Genomic DNA, 20,819 nt, shown 5'->3' on the forward strand with positions numbered 1-20,819 from the left:
CCTCTTTCACCAGATCCTCAATAAGACTCCCCACTGGCACAGCTATAGGGTTGAGATCTCAGCCAAGTGATCAAGACAAAACCTCCAGCACCCTCTCTGTTCAACCAGTGTTTTGTGTCCCTGTCAAGTAGCTGACGCCACACACACACTTTGAGATTTGATTTATATATATATATATATATATATATATATATATATATATATATATATATTTACGCACACACACACACACATAAACACACACGCACCTGCACACACACACACCTGCACACACACCCACACACACACACACACCTGGGAATGGCTGTCATAGGTTTACTAGCTATGCCCCCTTCTACCCAGACTATAAGGTAGTTATCACTGCCACCAACCACTCTTTACAGCTACTATAAGGCCCTTACAAAGGGCATCCAATCCTACTGTGTAATGTTACTATTATCCAAATGGTAGTTTTGACCAAGTGCCAGGCTATTAGGAGTGGTCTGTACAGTGTCACCAAATACATATGCAACTACACTAAGAGCTTAAATATCTCTAAACAAACCAGCCACAATTAAAAGGTTTAAATATATTTAATAATAAATAATAAAAGAACAAGACAATTCTCAATCAACACAGTGACTTCAGAGTTCAGAATCACAGGAAATATTTTGAAAGAACATTGCAGGGCAGCTTCAAATAAATACAGAAAACATCTAAACTAATCTTTGCTATATTCATATCTATATCTAAGAGAGATACTATGTCCTAAGTCTTACATACAGGCAACACGCAGGCAGAAGTACTGATGGTGGATGTTTCCAGGTCAAAGACAAAACCCCAAATGCCAAGTCTCTCTCTGACAGAGTTCTTAAATTAATATCAAACATTACTGCTGGGTCAGCTTGGATGTCATCACTCTTTATCAGCTGTCGTCAGTTCCCAGACTAACAGAAATTAACATCTCTGTATTAAAAATACATATCTCTCAGATGTTTGCTCAGAACTGGAAGTTGTAAAACAATTAAACACTTTTACATTTTAGAACTAGTAATTACTTTTCTCCAAGACAATACAAAAACATCTAGCTCTAGACATTGTGTCTGCTTCACTGAAACTGAGAGATAACACAATTGTAAAACAATTTCAATTTATTGTCTTGAAGTTTTGCAAGATAACTCTGTGTGTTCCATCTTCTACTATTAAAACATACATTTGCACAGATATATAGTTTATATACATTTCTGTTCTTTTCCAATAGGGTACACTGTGGACACATCCTTGAAACTCAGTACTGTACAAACCCTGTTCAACACAAACTTCTGTACCAGTAGTTTAATATCCACATAGCATATAGTTCTCTTACATTTGTAAGACAAGCATATGAATCATATTAATATTCACAAATGACACAAAATTCCAGATAGCTGGACTGTCAGTGTCACATATTTAAACTACAGATGTTTTTGTTTTATTTTTGAAGACTGTAAAATTATCCTTCTTAAAATGTTTTATAATAATTTGGAGCTTTTCTCCGTGGGCCTCCACTGAAAATGTGCTTCTACACAGTCAGACTTTCCCAGTAATCAAATGTCAATAAATAAATAAATAAATCTTCATCACCATTAATAATATTGATCTCACTGTATTCATTGATTATTTCATTTGCAAGCTCACTGTTTTCATCTAGCTGGCATTGTGCTTTATCAGTTTGAGTGATGTCAACTTTTTTCTTCACGTTTTTATTTACGGTAAAGTTCTTCAGTCTTTCCAAGTTAAATTATTTCTTACTTTCAGCCTGTTCTTGACTTTTTTACCTTCTGTGTTGGAAAAATGATGCATTTTCTATAGACTAAATGTTTTCTGTTTGGCCAATATTATCATGCTCTGTAATCCATCTGTTGCATAACAAAGCAGTGTTCTTTTTAGAATTTATTCTTTCGCATTACAGACATCAGTATATTTTTATTCCTAGTTATTTTCGGTGAACTTCTCCCTTTCTGTATTTCTTTTTAATTTTCTTCCACATCCTCGGAATCCACAGATTGCTGAATACCTGTTTCCTGAATTCCACAGTAATCATTGGTAGTATCATGTTTATTAGGAGCTGAGTGATTTTTTTGTGGACACTTCCTTTCCTAAATGTGTTCTGTTTATACTTTGACTAATATTATTTATCTCACCAGTCCAGTCATTAATATATGTAACAAAAGTTTCCCAAACCGAGCCAGTTACACAAGTGCAATCGTCATCAGTAAGTCTAGCTTTACTACTAATAATGGTATGTAGACTATACAGCTTTTGACAGGAGAAACACAGATCTCAAACCTGTCTAGTGGACATCTGCATTAAATAAACTATATAACAAAAGGAAAAAAACGCTGTCCAATAGCAAGAAGGAGCAGGTGCCCAATTAAAAGCAACCTATTCTTAGTCTGAACAAGCAAATAAGAGCACTAGTGAAATCCTTCAAAGCAAATTTTGAGTCCAAATTGGCCACATCTACTAGAGACAATCATAAGGCCTTCTTCACATATGTCCGTACTCTCAAAGGAAGCACCCAGATCTGTTCAGAACTGATGGTAAAGAACACCACATACACAAATACTGTAGATATAGCCAATCTACTGGCTGACAGATTCAGCAAAAACATGTCCCCTCTGCCCCCCATCAGTAAATCAGGACATCCCCAGTACCTGCCCCACACCGCTTATCTCTAGGGAACAGGTCATCACTGCCCTCTCAAAGGCACAAAATACAGCCTCCATGGGATCCAGTAACATCCCAGGCTGCATCCTACATGAACTCAGGCAGGAACTTGTAGCACCATTAGGCACCCTATTCAACCAAAGCTTAAATACCAGCTTTGTTCCAGCTGAGTGGAGGGCAGCCACTGTCATCCCTTTACATAAAGGTGGAGTGTCCACTGATCCAAGAAAATTATAGACCCATCAGCCTAAGTAGCCTGATTTGCAAGGCCATTGAATAGATTGTCATGGACCTCATTAACAGGAACATGGGCAGCTCCCAAACACTTGAATTCACACAGTTTGGCTTTGTCAAGGGGAGGTGCTGTCTGTTAAATCTGGTTGACTTCTTTGAGATAGTCACCAAAGCCATGAATGAGGGGAAAATGGGGCACACCGTCTACCTCGACCTGGCCAAAGCCTTCACCACTATTCTCCACTTGGGCATAGTAGATAAACTCTCTCAATTAGGCATCAATCCATATGTTAGCAGATGGGTAGCAAATTGGCTCACAGATAGAATCCACCTAATCAAAATAGGGAAAACTATCTCAAGCAGCAGACGCATAATGACCGGCATACCCCAGGGATCAGTCTTGGGGCCTCTGCTATTTGGGATATACTTTTGTGAGATGCAGGCCAAAACCAGTGGGCTATGGCTAACCAAGTTTGCAGATGACTGCAAGCTGGGTGCAGTCATCAATTCCCCAAGTGATGTGGACATCCTCCAAGAGGGCCTCACCCAAACTAATGACTTGTGCCAGAAACATGGCCTCAAGCTGAATGCCAAAAAATGCATCATCATTCCCTTTGGGGAGAGTGACGTCCCCACATATTATCACATTAATAACAATGTCCTAAGTACAGAATCAGTAGTGAGGGATTTGGGCACCCAGGTTGATAGCAACCTGACTTTTGACCACCAAGTTGCTTCCACTGTACGGAAAGCTTTCTACATGGCCCACCTCATAAGTAAGGGTATCTCATCCAGGGGCAAAGAGGTCATAAGATCCCTGTGTTCTTCCCTCATAAGGCCAATTATTGAGTACAATGCCCCCTTCGGCATGTATCTCACAAAGCATATGCAGCTGCTGGAGAGACCAGAGAAGTTCCTCAACAGGAGAATCCAGGACCTTCTTCCTCACCAGGAGAATCCAGGACCACAAACACCTACCCTACACAGATAGGCTAAAGCCCTGTCCCTCTACTCAGTTTCATCAGACTCCTCAGAGGTGACCTCTGTCTGGAATACAAAGCAATTTCAGAACCCGCCTTCATGGGACTGTTGCATACCTGCAAGTCAAGCTCCACTTGAGCAACCCATACTCATGACCTCAACCTGGTCTGTGATATCAGTAGGACTTGTTGGTATGACAGATTTGTGTCCCAGAGACTCCCCTATCTGTGGAACAGACTCCCTCCCCACATCAAGCAGAGTCCCTTTTTAAACACAACTTGGATAACTGGATGGGAAACAGAAAATACACTTCTGGGATTCCACCTGTGTCTCAGCTGGACAGGGGCTCTGGGTGCTGACTTGTCTAAACATGGGCTAAACGCTTGGCTTGGCTTATAAGGGCCTCAGGACCAATAGCCTAGTAACCTCCTATGATCCTAAGATACATGTATTTTAGCAAATTGTTAATGGCATGCTTATTTAAGCAATCCATCCTTAGGTACAAACAATTTTTAAGAATTTTAAAAAGAAAAAATAATTGAAATCTGTGAAAAATACAAAGAAAGTAAAGAAATTATTAATTTATGACAAATTTAAAACTTATTTTGAGAGATGGCACAGTGTGCAGCAGTTTGCATTGTCGTCTCACAGCAAGAGGTTGCCTGGTTCAATTCACAGCTGGGATGTCTTATGTGGGGAGTCTGCATGTCCGCTCTGCATTCATGTGGGTTTCCTCCAGGTGCTCCAGTTTCCTTCCACATTACAAAGACATGAATCTGGTGCATTTCTCCCTGAGCCTCCACTAAAAATTGATTTCTTCCAAGTCGAACTTTCTTGGTAAACAATTGTTAAATTAAACAAATAAATTAAATAAAAATACACCAAGATAAATTGTCATTTTTATAAAGTAGTCACAATTTTCTATTGTAACATTTGTGTCAATCACACTGTATACATACATATTTATACTGTATATATATATATATATATATATATATATATATATATATATATATATATAAATATATACACACACACACACACACATATATATATATATGTATATATATATATATATATATATATATATATATATATATATATATATATATATATATATACATATAGAGAGAGAGAGAGATGAGAGAGAGGATGATTTTCAATTGATTCTGCATTATTTTAGTGTATATAAAACCAAGTGAAAATGGATCATCTGTATGTGAGTTTGAAATGTGACTTTATATCTGTGGAATGTGTGCATAGGTATGAATATGTGCAAGTGTGTGTGTGTATGTGTGTGTGTTTGCGTGCGTGTGTGCGCATGTGTGCGCATGTTCACGTGTGCGTGTGTGTGTGTGTGTGTGTGTGTTTGCTAGGTGGCATTTGCGTGAGCTGCTGTCTGTTAGTGTGAGGTCACTAATAGTGGGGTAACATAATTTACAAACTGTTTCAATTTAAAATAACACTTACATGGCTTATATATGAATAAAATAAAATAAAATATAAAATAAATAAAATATAAAATAAAATATATGAAATATAAACCCCTATGTCACAAGATGGGTCGCACACTTGCTCAAAGACAGAACCCACAGAGTGAGAGTTGCTGGAGCCAGGTCAGGCTCGAAACCGGTCACAAGTGGTGTCCCACAGGGTTCTGTCCTGGGACCACTCTTGTTTGGTATATACTTTTCCGAGGTACAGGCAAATGTGGGAGGACTATGGCTCACCAAGTTCGCAGACGACTGCAAACTTGGCGCCATAATCAACTCTCCAGCTGACACAAACATCCTTCAAAAAGGTCTCACAGAGACAGATAACTGGTGCCAGTGCCATGGTTTAAAGCTAAATGCCAAAAAATGTATAGTCATACCCTTTGGCAAAAACAATGTGCCCACAAATTACCACATAGGCAGAAACCCATTAAGTACAGAGAAAGTTATTAGGGACCTGGGGACCCAATTTGATAGCAATCTCTCCTTTGAAAACCACATTGCCAAAGTGGTTAGAAAGACCTTCTACATAGCCCACCTCATCACAAAGGGTTTCACATCTAGATCAAGAGAGGTAATCGTGCCCCTTTATTCATCCCTCATCAGGCCTATCATAGAATACAATGCCCCTTTTGGGATGTACCTTACCCGACACCTGCAGAAATTAGAAAGACCCCAAAAGTATCTCACCAAGAGGATCAAGGATCTCAAACAGATGCCAAATGCTGCTCGGTTAAAAAAACTCCAGCTCTACTCAGTTGCATACCGCCTACTTCAAGGCGATCTATGCCTGACATACAAAGTTATGTCAAATCCAGAATTAATGGACATGCTCCACCTCAGTAAATCTAAATCCCTTAGAGCCACACACTCGGGACTTGAATCTCAGCACAGAAATAAATAGAACTTGCTGGAGGGACAGGTTCATAACCCAGAGGCTCCCTTCACTCTGGAATAGAATTCCAGTTCATGTGAGGCAGAGCACCTCACTGAATCTCTTCAAGAAGAATCTCAATAGGTGGATGGGGGATCATAGATTTGTCCCAGGGATTACTCCCGTGTCACTATTATACAGAGGCACAGTAAACTAAACCTTAAAAAGGGCACAATATACTCAAATCAAAGAGTGGCGTAAGCCATACAGAATCGGGCTAGACTTATAATTGCCCCAGGGCAGATAGCCTAGTATGAACCTATGAACCTATGAACCTATAAACATTTTTCAATATAAGGAGGTATATGCGGTGTAAAAGCAGCAGTATGCATAGATTGTTAGATTTTACATAGGAAGACTTGTTACTATAAAGACTTGTATAAGGAGGTATATGCAGTGTAATATCAGCAGTATGCATAGATTGTTAGATTTTACATAGGAAGACTTGTTACTATAAAGACTTGTATAAGGAGGTATATGCAGTGTAATATCAGCAGTATGCATAGATTGTTAGATTTTACATAGGAACACTTGTTACTATAAAGACTTGTATAAGGAGGTATATGCAGTGTAATATCAGCAGTATGCATAGATTGTTAGATTTTACATAGGAACACTTGTTACTATAAAGACTTGTATAAGGAGGTATATGCAGTGTAATATCAGCAGTATGCATAGATTGTTAGATTTTACATAGGAACACTTGTTACTATAAAGACTTGTATAAGGAGGTATATGCAGTGTAATATCAGCAGTATGCATAGATTGTTAGATTTTACATAGGAACACTTGTTACTATAAAGACTTGTATAAGGAGGTATATGCAGTGTAATATCAGCAGTATGCATAGATTGTTAGATTTTACATAGGAACACTTGTTACTATAAAGACTTGTATAAGGAGGTATATGCAGTGTAATATCAGCAGTATGCATAGATTGTTAGATTTTACATAGGAACACTTGTTACTATAAAGACTTGTATAAGGAGGTATATGCAGTGTAATATCAGCAGTATGCATAGATTGTTAGATTTTACATAGGAACACTTGTTACTATAAAGACTTGTATAAGGAGGTATATGCAGTGTAATATCAGCAGTATGCATAGATTGTTAGATTTTACATAGGAACACTTGTTACTATAAAGACTTGTATAAGGAGGTATATGCAGTGTAATATCAGCAGTATGCATAGATTGTTAGATTTTACATAGGAACACTTGTTACTATAAAGACTTGTATAAGGAGGTATATGCAGTGTAATATCAGCAGTATGCATAGATTGTTAGATTTTACATAGGAACACTTGTTACTATAAAGACTTGTATAAGGAGGTATATGCAGTGTAATATCAGCAGTATGCATAGATTGTTAGATTTTACATAGGAACACTTGTTACTATAAAGACTTGTATAAGGAGGTATATGCAGTGTAATATCAGCAGTATGCATAGATTGTTAGATTTTACATAGGAACACTTGTTACTATAAAGACTTGTATAAGGAGGTATATGCAGTGTAATATCAGCAGTATGCATAGATTGTTAGATTTTACATAGGAACACTTGTTACTATAAAGACTTGTATAAGGAGGTATATGCAGTGTAATATCAGCAGTATGCATAGATTGTTAGATTTTACATAGGAACACTTGTTACTATAAAGACTTGTATAAGGAGGTATATGCAGTGTAATATCAGCAGTATGCATAGATTGTTAGATTTTACATAGGAACACTTGTTACTATAAAGACTTGTATAAGGAGGTATATGCAGTGTAATATCAGCAGTATGCATAGATTGTTAGATTTTACATAGGAACACTTGTTACTATAAAGACTTGTATAAGGAGGTATATGCAGTGTAATATCAGCAGTATGCATAGATTGTTAGATTTTACATAGGAACACTTGTTACTATAAAGACTTGTATAAGGAGGTATATGCAGTGTAATATCAGCAGTATGCATAGATTGTTAGATTTTACATAGGAACACTTGTTACTATAAAGACTTGTATAAGGAGGTATATGCAGTGTAATATCAGCAGTATGCATAGATTGTTAGATTTTACATAGGAACACTTGTTACTATAAAGACTTGTATAAGGAGGTATATGCAGTGTAATATCAGCAGTATGCATAGATTGTTAGATTTTACATAGGAACACTTGTTACTATAAAGACTTGTATAAGGAGGTATATGCAGTGTAATATCAGCAGTATGCATAGATTGTTAGATTTTACATAGGAACACTTGTTACTATAAAGACTTGTATAAGGAGGTATATGCAGTGTAATATCAGCAGTATGCATAGATTGTTAGATTTTACATAGGAACACTTGTTACTATAAAGACTTGTATAAGGAGGTATATGCAGTGTAATATCAGCAGTATGCATAGATTGTTAGATTTTACATAGGAACACTTGTTACTATAAAGACTTGTATAAGGAGGTATATGCAGTGTAATATCAGCAGTATGCATAGATTGTTAGATTTTACATAGGAACACTTGTTACTATAAAGACTTGTATAAGGAGGTATATGCAGTGTAATATCAGCAGTATGCATAGATTGTTAGATTTTACATAGGAACACTTGTTACTATAAAGACTTGTATAAGGAGGTATATGCAGTGTAATATCAGCAGTATGCATAGATTGTTAGATTTTACATAGGAACACTTGTTACTATAAAGACTTGTATAAGGAGGTATATGCAGTGTAATATCAGCAGTATGCATAGATTGTTAGATTTTACATAGGAACACTTGTTACTATAAAGACTTGTATAAGGAGGTATATGCAGTGTAATATCAGCAGTATGCATAGATTGTTAGATTTTACATAGGAACACTTGTTACTATAAAGACTTGTATAAGGAGGTATATGCAGTGTAATATCAGCAGTATGCATAGATTGTTAGATTTTACATAGGAACACTTGTTACTATAAAGACTTGTATAAGGAGGTATATGCAGTGTAATATCAGCAGTATGCATAGATTGTTAGATTTTACATAGGAACACTTGTTACTATAAAGACTTGTATAAGGAGGTATATGCAGTGTAATATCAGCAGTATGCATAGATTGTTAGATTTTACATAGGAACACTTGTTACTATAAAGACTTGTATAAGGAGGTATATGCAGTGTAATATCAGCAGTATGCATAGATTGTTAGATTTTACATAGGAACACTTGTTACTATAAAGACTTGTATAAGGAGGTATATGCAGTGTAATATCAGCAGTATGCATAGATTGTTAGATTTTACATAGGAACACTTGTTACTATAAAGACTTGTATAAGGAGGTATATGCAGTGTAATATCAGCAGTATGCATAGATTGTTAGATTTTACATAGGAACACTTGTTACTATAAAGACTTGTATAAGGAGGTATATGCAGTGTAATATCAGCAGTATGCATAGATTGTTAGATTTTACATAGGAACACTTGTTACTATAAAGACTTGTATAAGGAGGTATATGCAGTGTAATATCAGCAGTATGCATAGATTGTTAGATTTTACATAGGAACACTTGTTACTATAAAGACTTGTATAAGGAGGTATATGCAGTGTAATATCAGCAGTATGCATAGATTGTTAGATTTTACATAGGAACACTTGTTACTATAAAGACTTGTATAAGGAGGTATATGCAGTGTAATATCAGCAGTATGCATAGATTGTTAGATTTTACATAGGAACACTTGTTACTATAAAGACTTGTATAAGGAGGTATATGCAGTGTAATATCAGCAGTATGCATAGATTGTTAGATTTTACATAGGAACACTTGTTACTATAAAGACTTGTATAAGGAGGTATATGCAGTGTAATATCAGCAGTATGCATAGATTGTTAGATTTTACATAGGAACACTTGTTACTATAAAGACTTGTATAAGGAGGTATATGCAGTGTAATATCAGCAGTATGCATAGATTGTTAGATTTTACATAGGAACACTTGTTACTATAAAGACTTGTATAAGGAGGTATATGCAGTGTAATATCAGCAGTATGCATAGATTGTTAGATTTTACATAGGAACACTTGTTACTATAAAGACTTGTATAAGGAGGTATATGCAGTGTAATATCAGCAGTATGCATAGATTGTTAGATTTTACATAGGAACACTTGTTACTATAAAGACTTGTATAAGGAGGTATATGCAGTGTAATATCAGCAGTATGCATAGATTGTTAGATTTTACATAGGAACACTTGTTACTATAAAGACTTGTATAAGGAGGTATATGCAGTGTAATATCAGCAGTATGCATAGATTGTTAGATTTTACATAGGAACACTTGTTACTATAAAGACTTGTATAAGGAGGTATATGCAGTGTAATATCAGCAGTATGCATAGATTGTTAGATTTTACATAGGAACACTTGTTACTATAAAGACTTGTATAAGGAGGTATATGCAGTGTAATATCAGCAGTATGCATAGATTGTTAGATTTTACATAGGAACACTTGTTACTATAAAGACTTGTATAAGGAGGTATATGCAGTGTAATATCAGCAGTATGCATAGATTGTTAGATTTTACATAGGAACACTTGTTACTATAAAGACTTGTATAAGGAGGTATATGCAGTGTAATATCAGCAGTATGCATAGATTGTTAGATTTTACATAGGAACACTTGTTACTATAAAGACTTGTATAAGGAGGTATATGCAGTGTAATATCAGCAGTATGCATAGATTGTTAGATTTTACATAGGAACACTTGTTACTATAAAGACTTGTATAAGGAGGTATATGCAGTGTAATATCAGCAGTATGCATAGATTGTTAGATTTTACATAGGAACACTTGTTACTATAAAGACTTGTATAAGGAGGTATATGCAGTGTAATATCAGCAGTATGCATAGATTGTTAGATTTTACATAGGAACACTTGTTACTATAAAGACTTGTATAAGGAGGTATATGCAGTGTAATATCAGCAGTATGCATAGATTGTTAGATTTTACATAGGAACACTTGTTACTATAAAGACTTGTATAAGGAGGTATATGCAGTGTAATATCAGCAGTATGCATAGATTGTTAGATTTTACATAGGAACACTTGTTACTATAAAGACTTGTATAAGGAGGTATATGCAGTGTAATATCAGCAGTATGCATAGATTGTTAGATTTTACATAGGAACACTTGTTACTATAAAGACTTGTATAAGGAGGTATATGCAGTGTAATATCAGCAGTATGCATAGATTGTTAGATTTTACATAGGAACACTTGTTACTATAAAGACTTGTATAAGGAGGTATATGCAGTGTAATATCAGCAGTATGCATAGATTGTTAGATTTTACATAGGAACACTTGTTACTATAAAGACTTGTATAAGGAGGTATATGCAGTGTAATATCAGCAGTATGCATAGATTGTTAGATTTTACATAGGAACACTTGTTACTATAAAGACTTGTATAAGGAGGTATATGCAGTGTAATATCAGCAGTATGCATAGATTGTTAGATTTTACATAGGAACACTTGTTACTATAAAGACTTGTATAAGGAGGTATATGCAGTGTAATATCAGCAGTATGCATAGATTGTTAGATTTTACATAGGAACACTTGTTACTATAAAGACTTGTATAAGGAGGTATATGCAGTGTAATATCAGCAGTATGCATAGATTGTTAGATTTTACATAGGAACACTTGTTACTATAAAGACTTGTATAAGGAGGTATATGCAGTGTAATATCAGCAGTATGCATAGATTGTTAGATTTTACATAGGAACACTTGTTACTATAAAGACTTGTATAAGGAGGTATATGCAGTGTAATATCAGCAGTATGCATAGATTGTTAGATTTTACATAGGAACACTTGTTACTATAAAGACTTGTATAAGGAGGTATATGCAGTGTAATATCAGCAGTATGCATAGATTGTTAGATTTTACATAGGAACACTTGTTACTATAAAGACTTGTATAAGGAGGTATATGCAGTGTAATATCAGCAGTATGCATAGATTGTTAGATTTTACATAGGAACACTTGTTACTATAAAGACTTGTATAAGGAGGTATATGCAGTGTAATATCAGCAGTATGCATAGATTGTTAGATTTTACATAGGAACACTTGTTACTATAAAGACTTGTATAAGGAGGTATATGCAGTGTAATATCAGCAGTATGCATAGATTGTTAGATTTTACATAGGAACACTTGTTACTATAAAGACTTGTATAAGGAGGTATATGCAGTGTAATATCAGCAGTATGCATAGATTGTTAGATTTTACATAGGAACACTTGTTACTATAAAGACTTGTATAAGGAGGTATATGCAGTGTAATATCAGCAGTATGCATAGATTGTTAGATTTTACATAGGAACACTTGTTACTATAAAGACTTGTATAAGGAGGTATATGCAGTGTAATATCAGCAGTATGCATAGATTGTTAGATTTTACATAGGAACACTTGTTACTATAAAGACTTGTATAAGGAGGTATATGCAGTGTAATATCAGCAGTATGCATAGATTGTTAGATTTTACATAGGAACACTTGTTACTATAAAGACTTGTATAAGGAGGTATATGCAGTGTAATATCAGCAGTATGCATAGATTGTTAGATTTTACATAGGAACACTTGTTACTATAAAGACTTGTATAAGGAGGTATATGCAGTGTAATATCAGCAGTATGCATAGATTGTTAGATTTTACATAGGAACACTTGTTACTATAAAGACTTGTATAAGGAGGTATATGCAGTGTAATATCAGCAGTATGCATAGATTGTTAGATTTTACATAGGAACACTTGTTACTATAAAGACTTGTATAAGGAGGTATATGCAGTGTAATATCAGCAGTATGCATAGATTGTTAGATTTTACATAGGAACACTTGTTACTATAAAGACTTGTATAAGGAGGTATATGCAGTGTAATATCAGCAGTATGCATAGATTGTTAGATTTTACATAGGAACACTTGTTACTATAAAGACTTGTATAAGGAGGTATATGCAGTGTAATATCAGCAGTATGCATAGATTGTTAGATTTTACATAGGAACACTTGTTACTATAAAGACTTGTATAAGGAGGTATATGCAGTGTAATATCAGCAGTATGCATAGATTGTTAGATTTTACATAGGAACACTTGTTACTATAAAGACTTGTATAAGGAGGTATATGCAGTGTAATATCAGCAGTATGCATAGATTGTTAGATTTTACATAGGAACACTTGTTACTATAAAGACTTGTATAAGGAGGTATATGCAGTGTAATATCAGCAGTATGCATAGATTGTTAGATTTTACATAGGAACACTTGTTACTATAAAGACTTGTATAAGGAGGTATATGCAGTGTAATATCAGCAGTATGCATAGATTGTTAGATTTTACATAGGAACACTTGTTACTATAAAGACTTGTATAAGGAGGTATATGCAGTGTAATATCAGCAGTATGCATAGATTGTTAGATTTTACATAGGAACACTTGTTACTATAAAGACTTGTATAAGGAGGTATATGCAGTGTAATATCAGCAGTATGCATAGATTGTTAGATTTTACATAGGAACACTTGTTACTATAAAGACTTGTATAAGGAGGTATATGCAGTGTAATATCAGCAGTATGCATAGATTGTTAGATTTTACATAGGAACACTTGTTACTATAAAGACTTGTATAAGGAGGTATATGCAGTGTAATATCAGCAGTATGCATAGATTGTTAGATTTTACATAGGAACACTTGTTACTATAAAGACTTGTATAAGGAGGTATATGCAGTGTAATATCAGCAGTATGCATAGATTGTTAGATTTTACATAGGAACACTTGTTACTATAAAGACTTGTATAAGGAGGTATATGCAGTGTAATATCAGCAGTATGCATAGATTGTTAGATTTTACATAGGAACACTTGTTACTATAAAGACTTGTATAAGGAGGTATATGCAGTGTAATATCAGCAGTATGCATAGATTGTTAGATTTTACATAGGAACACTTGTTACTATAAAGACTTGTATAAGGAGGTATATGCAGTGTAATATCAGCAGTATGCATAGATTGTTAGATTTTACATAGGAACACTTGTTACTATAAAGACTTGTATAAGGAGGTATATGCAGTGTAATATCAGCAGTATGCATAGATTGTTAGATTTTACATAGGAACACTTGTTACTATAAAGACTTGTATAAGGAGGTATATGCAGTGTAATATCAGCAGTATGCATAGATTGTTAGATTTTACATAGGAACACTTGTTACTATAAAGACTTGTATAAGGAGGTATATGCAGTGTAATATCAGCAGTATGCATAGATTGTTAGATTTTACATAGGAACACTTGTTACTATAAAGACTTGTATAAGGAGGTATATGCAGTGTAATATCAGCAGTATGCATAGATTGTTAGATTTTACATAGGAACACTTGTTACTATAAAGACTTGTATAAGGAGGTATATGCAGTGTAATATCAGCAGTATGCATAGATTGTTAGATTTTACATAGGAACACTTGTTACTATAAAGACTTGTATAAGGAGGTATATGCAGTGTAATATCAGCAGTATGCATAGATTGTTAGATTTTACATAGGAACACTTGTTACTATAAAGACTTGTATAAGGAGGTATATGCAGTGTAATATCAGCAGTATGCATAGATTGTTAGATTTTACATAGGAACACTTGTTACTATAAAGACTTGTATAAGGAGGTATATGCAGTGTAATATCAGCAGTATGCATAGATTGTTAGATTTTACATAGGAACACTTGTTACTATAAAGACTTGTATAAGGAGGTATATGCAGTGTAATATCAGCAGTATGCATAGATTGTTAGATTTTACATAGGAACACTTGTTACTATAAAGACTTGTATAAGGAGGTATATGCAGTGTAATATCAGCAGTATGCATAGATTGTTAGATTTTACATAGGAACACTTGTTACTATAAAGACTTGTATAAGGAGGTATATGCAGTGTAATATCAGCAGTATGCATAGATTGTTAGATTTTACATAGGAACACTTGTTACTATAAAGACTTGTATAAGGAGGTATATGCAGTGTAATATCAGCAGTATGCATAGATTGTTAGATTTTACATAGGAACACTTGTTACTATAAAGACTTGTATAAGGAGGTATATGCAGTGTAATATCAGCAGTATGCATAGATTGTTAGATTTTACATAGGAACACTTGTTACTATAAAGACTTGTATAAGGAGGTATATGCAGTGTAATATCAGCAGTATGCATAGATTGTTAGATTTTACATAGGAACACTTGTTACTATAAAGACTTGTATAAGGAGGTATATGCAGTGTAATATCAGCAGTATGCATAGATTGTTAGATTTTACATAGGAACACTTGTTACTATAAAGACTTGTATAAGGAGGTATATGCAGTGTAATATCAGCAGTATGCATAGATTGTTAGATTTTACATAGGAACACTTGTTACTATAAAGACTTGTATAAGGAGGTATATGCAGTGTAATATCAGCAGTATGCATAGATTGTTAGATTTTACATAGGAACACTTGTTACTATAAAGACTTGTATAAGGAGGTATATGCAGTGTAATATCAGCAGTATGCATAGATTGTTAGATTTTACATAGGAACACTTGTTACTATAAAGACTTGTATAAGGAGGTATATGCAGTGTAATATCAGCAGTATGCATAGATTGTTAGATTTTACATAGGAACACTTGTTACTATAAAGACTTGTATAAGGAGGTATATGCAGTGTAATATCAGCAGTATGCATAGATTGTTAGATTTTACATAGGAACACTTGTTACTATAAAGACTTGTATAAGGAGGTATATGCAGTGTAATATCAGCAGTATGCATAGATTGTTAGATTTTACATAGGAACACTTGTTACTATAAAGACTTGTATAAGGAGGTATATGCAGTGTAATATCAGCAGTATGCATAGATTGTTAGATTTTACATAGGAACACTTGTTACTATAAAGACTTGTATAAGGAGGTATATGCAGTGTAATATCAGCAGTATGCATAGATTGTTAGATTTTACATAGGAACACTTGTTACTATAAAGACTTGTATAAGGAGGTATATGCAGTGTAATATCAGCAGTATGCATAGATTGTTAGATTTTACATAGGAACACTTGTTACTATAAAGACTTGTATAAGGAGGTATATGCAGTGTAATATCAGCAGTATGCATAGATTGTTAGATTTTACATAGGAACACTTGTTACTATAAAGACTTGTATAAGGAGGTATATGCAGTGTAATATCAGCAGTATGCATAGATTGTTAGATTTTACATAGGAACACTTGTTACTATAAAGACTTGTATAAGGAGGTATATGCAGTGTAATATCAGCAGTATGCATAGATTGTTAGATTTTACATAGGAACACTTGTTACTATAAAGACTTGTATAAGGAGGTATATGCAGTGTAATATCAGCAGTATGCATAGATTGTTAGATTTTACATAGGAACACTTGTTACTATAAAGACTTGTATAAGGAGGTATATGCAGTGTAATATCAGCAGTATGCATAGATTGTTAGATTTTACATAGGAACACTTGTTACTATAAAGACTTGTATAAGGAGGTATATGCAGTGTAATATCAGCAGTATGCATAGATTGTTAGATTTTACATAGGAACACTTGTTACTATAAAGACTTGTATAAGGAGGTATATGCAGTGTAATATCAGCAGTATGCATAGATTGTTAGATTTTACATAGGAACACTTGTTACTATAAAGACTTGTATAAGGAGGTATATGCAGTGTAATATCAGCAGTATGCATAGATTGTTAGATTTTACATAGGAACACTTGTTACTATAAAGACTTGTATAAGGAGGTATATGCAGTGTAATATCAGCAGTATGCATAGATTGTTAGATTTTACATAGGAACACTTGTTACTATAAAGACTTGTATAAGGAGGTATATGCAGTGTAATATCAGCAGTATGCATAGATTGTTAGATTTTACATAGGAACACTTGTTACTATAAAGACTTGTATAAGGAGGTATATGCAGTGTAATATCAGCAGTATGCATAGATTGTTAGATTTTACATAGGAACACTTGTTACTATAAAGACTTGTATAAGGAGGTATATGCAGTGTAATATCAGCAGTATGCATAGATTGTTAGATTTTACATAGGAACACTTGTTACTATAAAGACTTGTATAAGGAGGTATATGCAGTGTAATATCAGCAGTATGCATAGATTGTTAGATTTTACATAGGAACACTTGTTACTATAAAGACTTGTATAAGGAGGTATATGCAGTGTAATATCAGCAGTATGCATAGATTGTTAGATTTTACATAGGAACACTTGTTACTATAAAGACTTGTATAAGGAGGTATATGCAGTGTAATATCAGCAGTATGCATAGATTGTTAGATTTTACATAGGAACACTTGTTACTATAAAGACTTGTATAAGGAGGTATATGCAGTGTAATATCAGCAGTATGCATAGATTGTTAGATTTTACATAGGAACACTTGTTACTATAAAGACTTGTATAAGGAGGTATATGCAGTGTAATATCAGCAGTATGCATAGATTGTTAGATTTTACATAGGAACACTTGTTACTATAAAGACTTGTATAAGGAGGTATATGCAGTGTAATATCAGCAGTATGCATAGATTGTTAGATTTTACATAGGAACACTTGTTACTATAAAGACTTGTATAAGGAGGTATATGCAGTGTAATATCAGCAGTATGCATAGATTGTTAGATTTTACATAGGAACACTTGTTACTATAAAGACTTGTATAAGGAGGTATATGCAGTGTAATATCAGCAGTATGCATAGATTGTTAGATTTTACATAGGAACACTTGTTACTATAAAGACTTGTATAAGGAGGTATATGCAGTGTAATATCAGCAGTATGCATAGATTGTTAGATTTTACATAGGAACACTTGTTACTATAAAGACTTGTATAAGGAGGTATATGCAGTGTAATATCAGCAGTATGCATAGATTGTTAGATTTTACATAGGAACACTTGTTACTATAAAGACTTGTATAAGGAGGTATATGCAGTGTAATATCAGCAGTATGCATAGATTGTTAGATTTTACATAGGAACACTTGTTACTATAAAGACTTGTATAAGGAGGTATATGCAGTGTAATATCAGCAGTATGCATAGATTGTTAGATTTTACATAGGAACACTTGTTACTATAAAGACTTGTATAAGGAGGTATATGCAGTGTAATATCAGCAGTATGCATAGATTGTTAGATTTTACATAGGAACACTTGTTACTATAAAGACTTGTATAAGGAGGTATATGCAGTGTAATATCAGCAGTATGCATAGATTGTTAGATTTTACATAGGAACACTTGTTACTATAAAGACTTGTATAAGGAGGTATATGCAGTGTAATATCAGCAGTATGCATAGATTGTTAGATTTTACATAGGAACACTTGTTACTATAAAGACTTGTATAAGGAGGTATATGCAGTGTAATATCAGCAGTATGCATAGATTGTTAGATTTTACATAGGAACACTTGTTACTATAAAGACTTGTATAAGGAGGTATATGCAGTGTAATATCAGCAGTATGCATAGATTGTTAGATTTTACATAGGAACACTTGTTACTATAAAGACTTGTATAAGGAGGTATATGCAGTGTAATATCAGCAGTATGCATAGATTGTTAGATTTTACATAGGAACACTTGTTACTATAAAGACTTGTATAAGGAGGTATATGCAGTGTAATATCAGCAGTATGCATAGATTGTTAGATTTTACATAGGAACACTTGTTACTATAAAGACTTGTATAAGGAGGTATATGCAGTGTAATATCAGCAGTATGCATAGATTGTTAGATTTTACATAGGAACACTTGTTACTATAAAGACTTGTATAAGGAGGTATATGCAGTGTAATATCAGCAGTATGCATAGATTGTTAGATTTTACATAGGAACACTTGTTACTATAAAGACTTGTATAAGGAGGTATATGCAGTGTAATATCAGCAGTATGCATAGATTGTTAGATTTTACATAGGAACACTTGTTACTATAAAGACTTGTATAAGGAGGTATATGCAGTGTAATATCAGCAGTATGCATAGATTGTTAGATTTTACATAGGAACACTTGTTACTATAAAGACTTGTATAAGGAGGTATATGCAGTGTAATATCAGCAGTATGCATAGATTGTTAGATTTTACATAGGAACACTTGTTACTATAAAGACTTGTATAAGGAGGTATATGCAGTGTAATATCAGCAGTATGCATAGATTGTTAGATTTTACATAGGAACACTTGTTACTATAAAGACTTGTATAAGGAGGTATATGCAGTGTAATATCAGCAGTATGCATAGATTGTTAGATTTTACATAGGAACACTTGTTACTATAAAGACTTGTATAAGGAGGTATATGCAGTGTAATATCAGCAGTATGCATAGATTGTTAGATTTTACATAGGAACACTTGTTACTATAAAGACTTGTATAAGGAGGTATATGCAGTGTAATATCAGCAGTATGCATAGATTGTTAGATTTTACATAGGAACACTTGTTACTATAAAGACTTGTATAAGGAGGTATATGCAGTGTAATATCAGCAGTATGCATAGATTGTTAGATTTTACATAGGAACACTTGTTACTATAAAGACTTGTATAAGGAGGTATATGCAGTGTAATATCAGCAGTATGCATAGATTGTTAGATTTTACATAGGAACACTTGTTACTATAAAGACTTGTATAAGGAGGTATATGCAGTGTAATATCAGCAGTATGCATAGATTGTTAGATTTTACATAGGAACACTTGTTACTATAAAGACTTGTATAAGGAGGTATATGCAGTGTAATATCAGCAGTATGCATAGATTGTTAGATTTTACATAGGAACACTTGTTACTATAAAGACTTGTATAAGGAGGTATATGCAGTGTAATATCAGCAGTATGCATAGATTGTTAGATTTTACATAGGAACACTTGTTACTATAAAGACTTGTATAAGGAGGTATATGCAGTGTAATATCAGCAGTATGCATAGATTGTTAGATTTTACATAGGAACACTTGTTACTATAAAGACTTGTATAAGGAGGTATATGCAGTGTAATATCAGCAGTATGCATAGATTGTTAGATTTTACATAGGAACACTTGTTACTATAAAGACTTGTATAAGGAGGTATATGCAGTGTAATATCAGCAGTATGCATAGATTGTTAGATTTTACATAGGAACACTTGTTACTATAAAGACTTGTATAAGGAGGTATATGCAGTGTAATATCAGCAGTATGCATAGATTGTTAGATTTTACATAGGAACACTTGTTACTATAAAGACTTGTATAAGGAGGTATATGCAGTGTAATATCAGCAGTATGCATAGATTGTTAGATTTTTAATTTGGAAAGTTATGGGGTTTATAGAGTATATAGTT

Source organism: Protopterus annectens, chromosome 1.part1, assembly GCF_019279795.1.
Source record: "Protopterus annectens isolate FY-2018-M chromosome 1.part1, PAN1.0, whole genome shotgun sequence".
Lineage (NCBI taxonomy): Eukaryota > Metazoa > Chordata > Ceratodontiformes > Protopteridae > Protopterus > Protopterus annectens.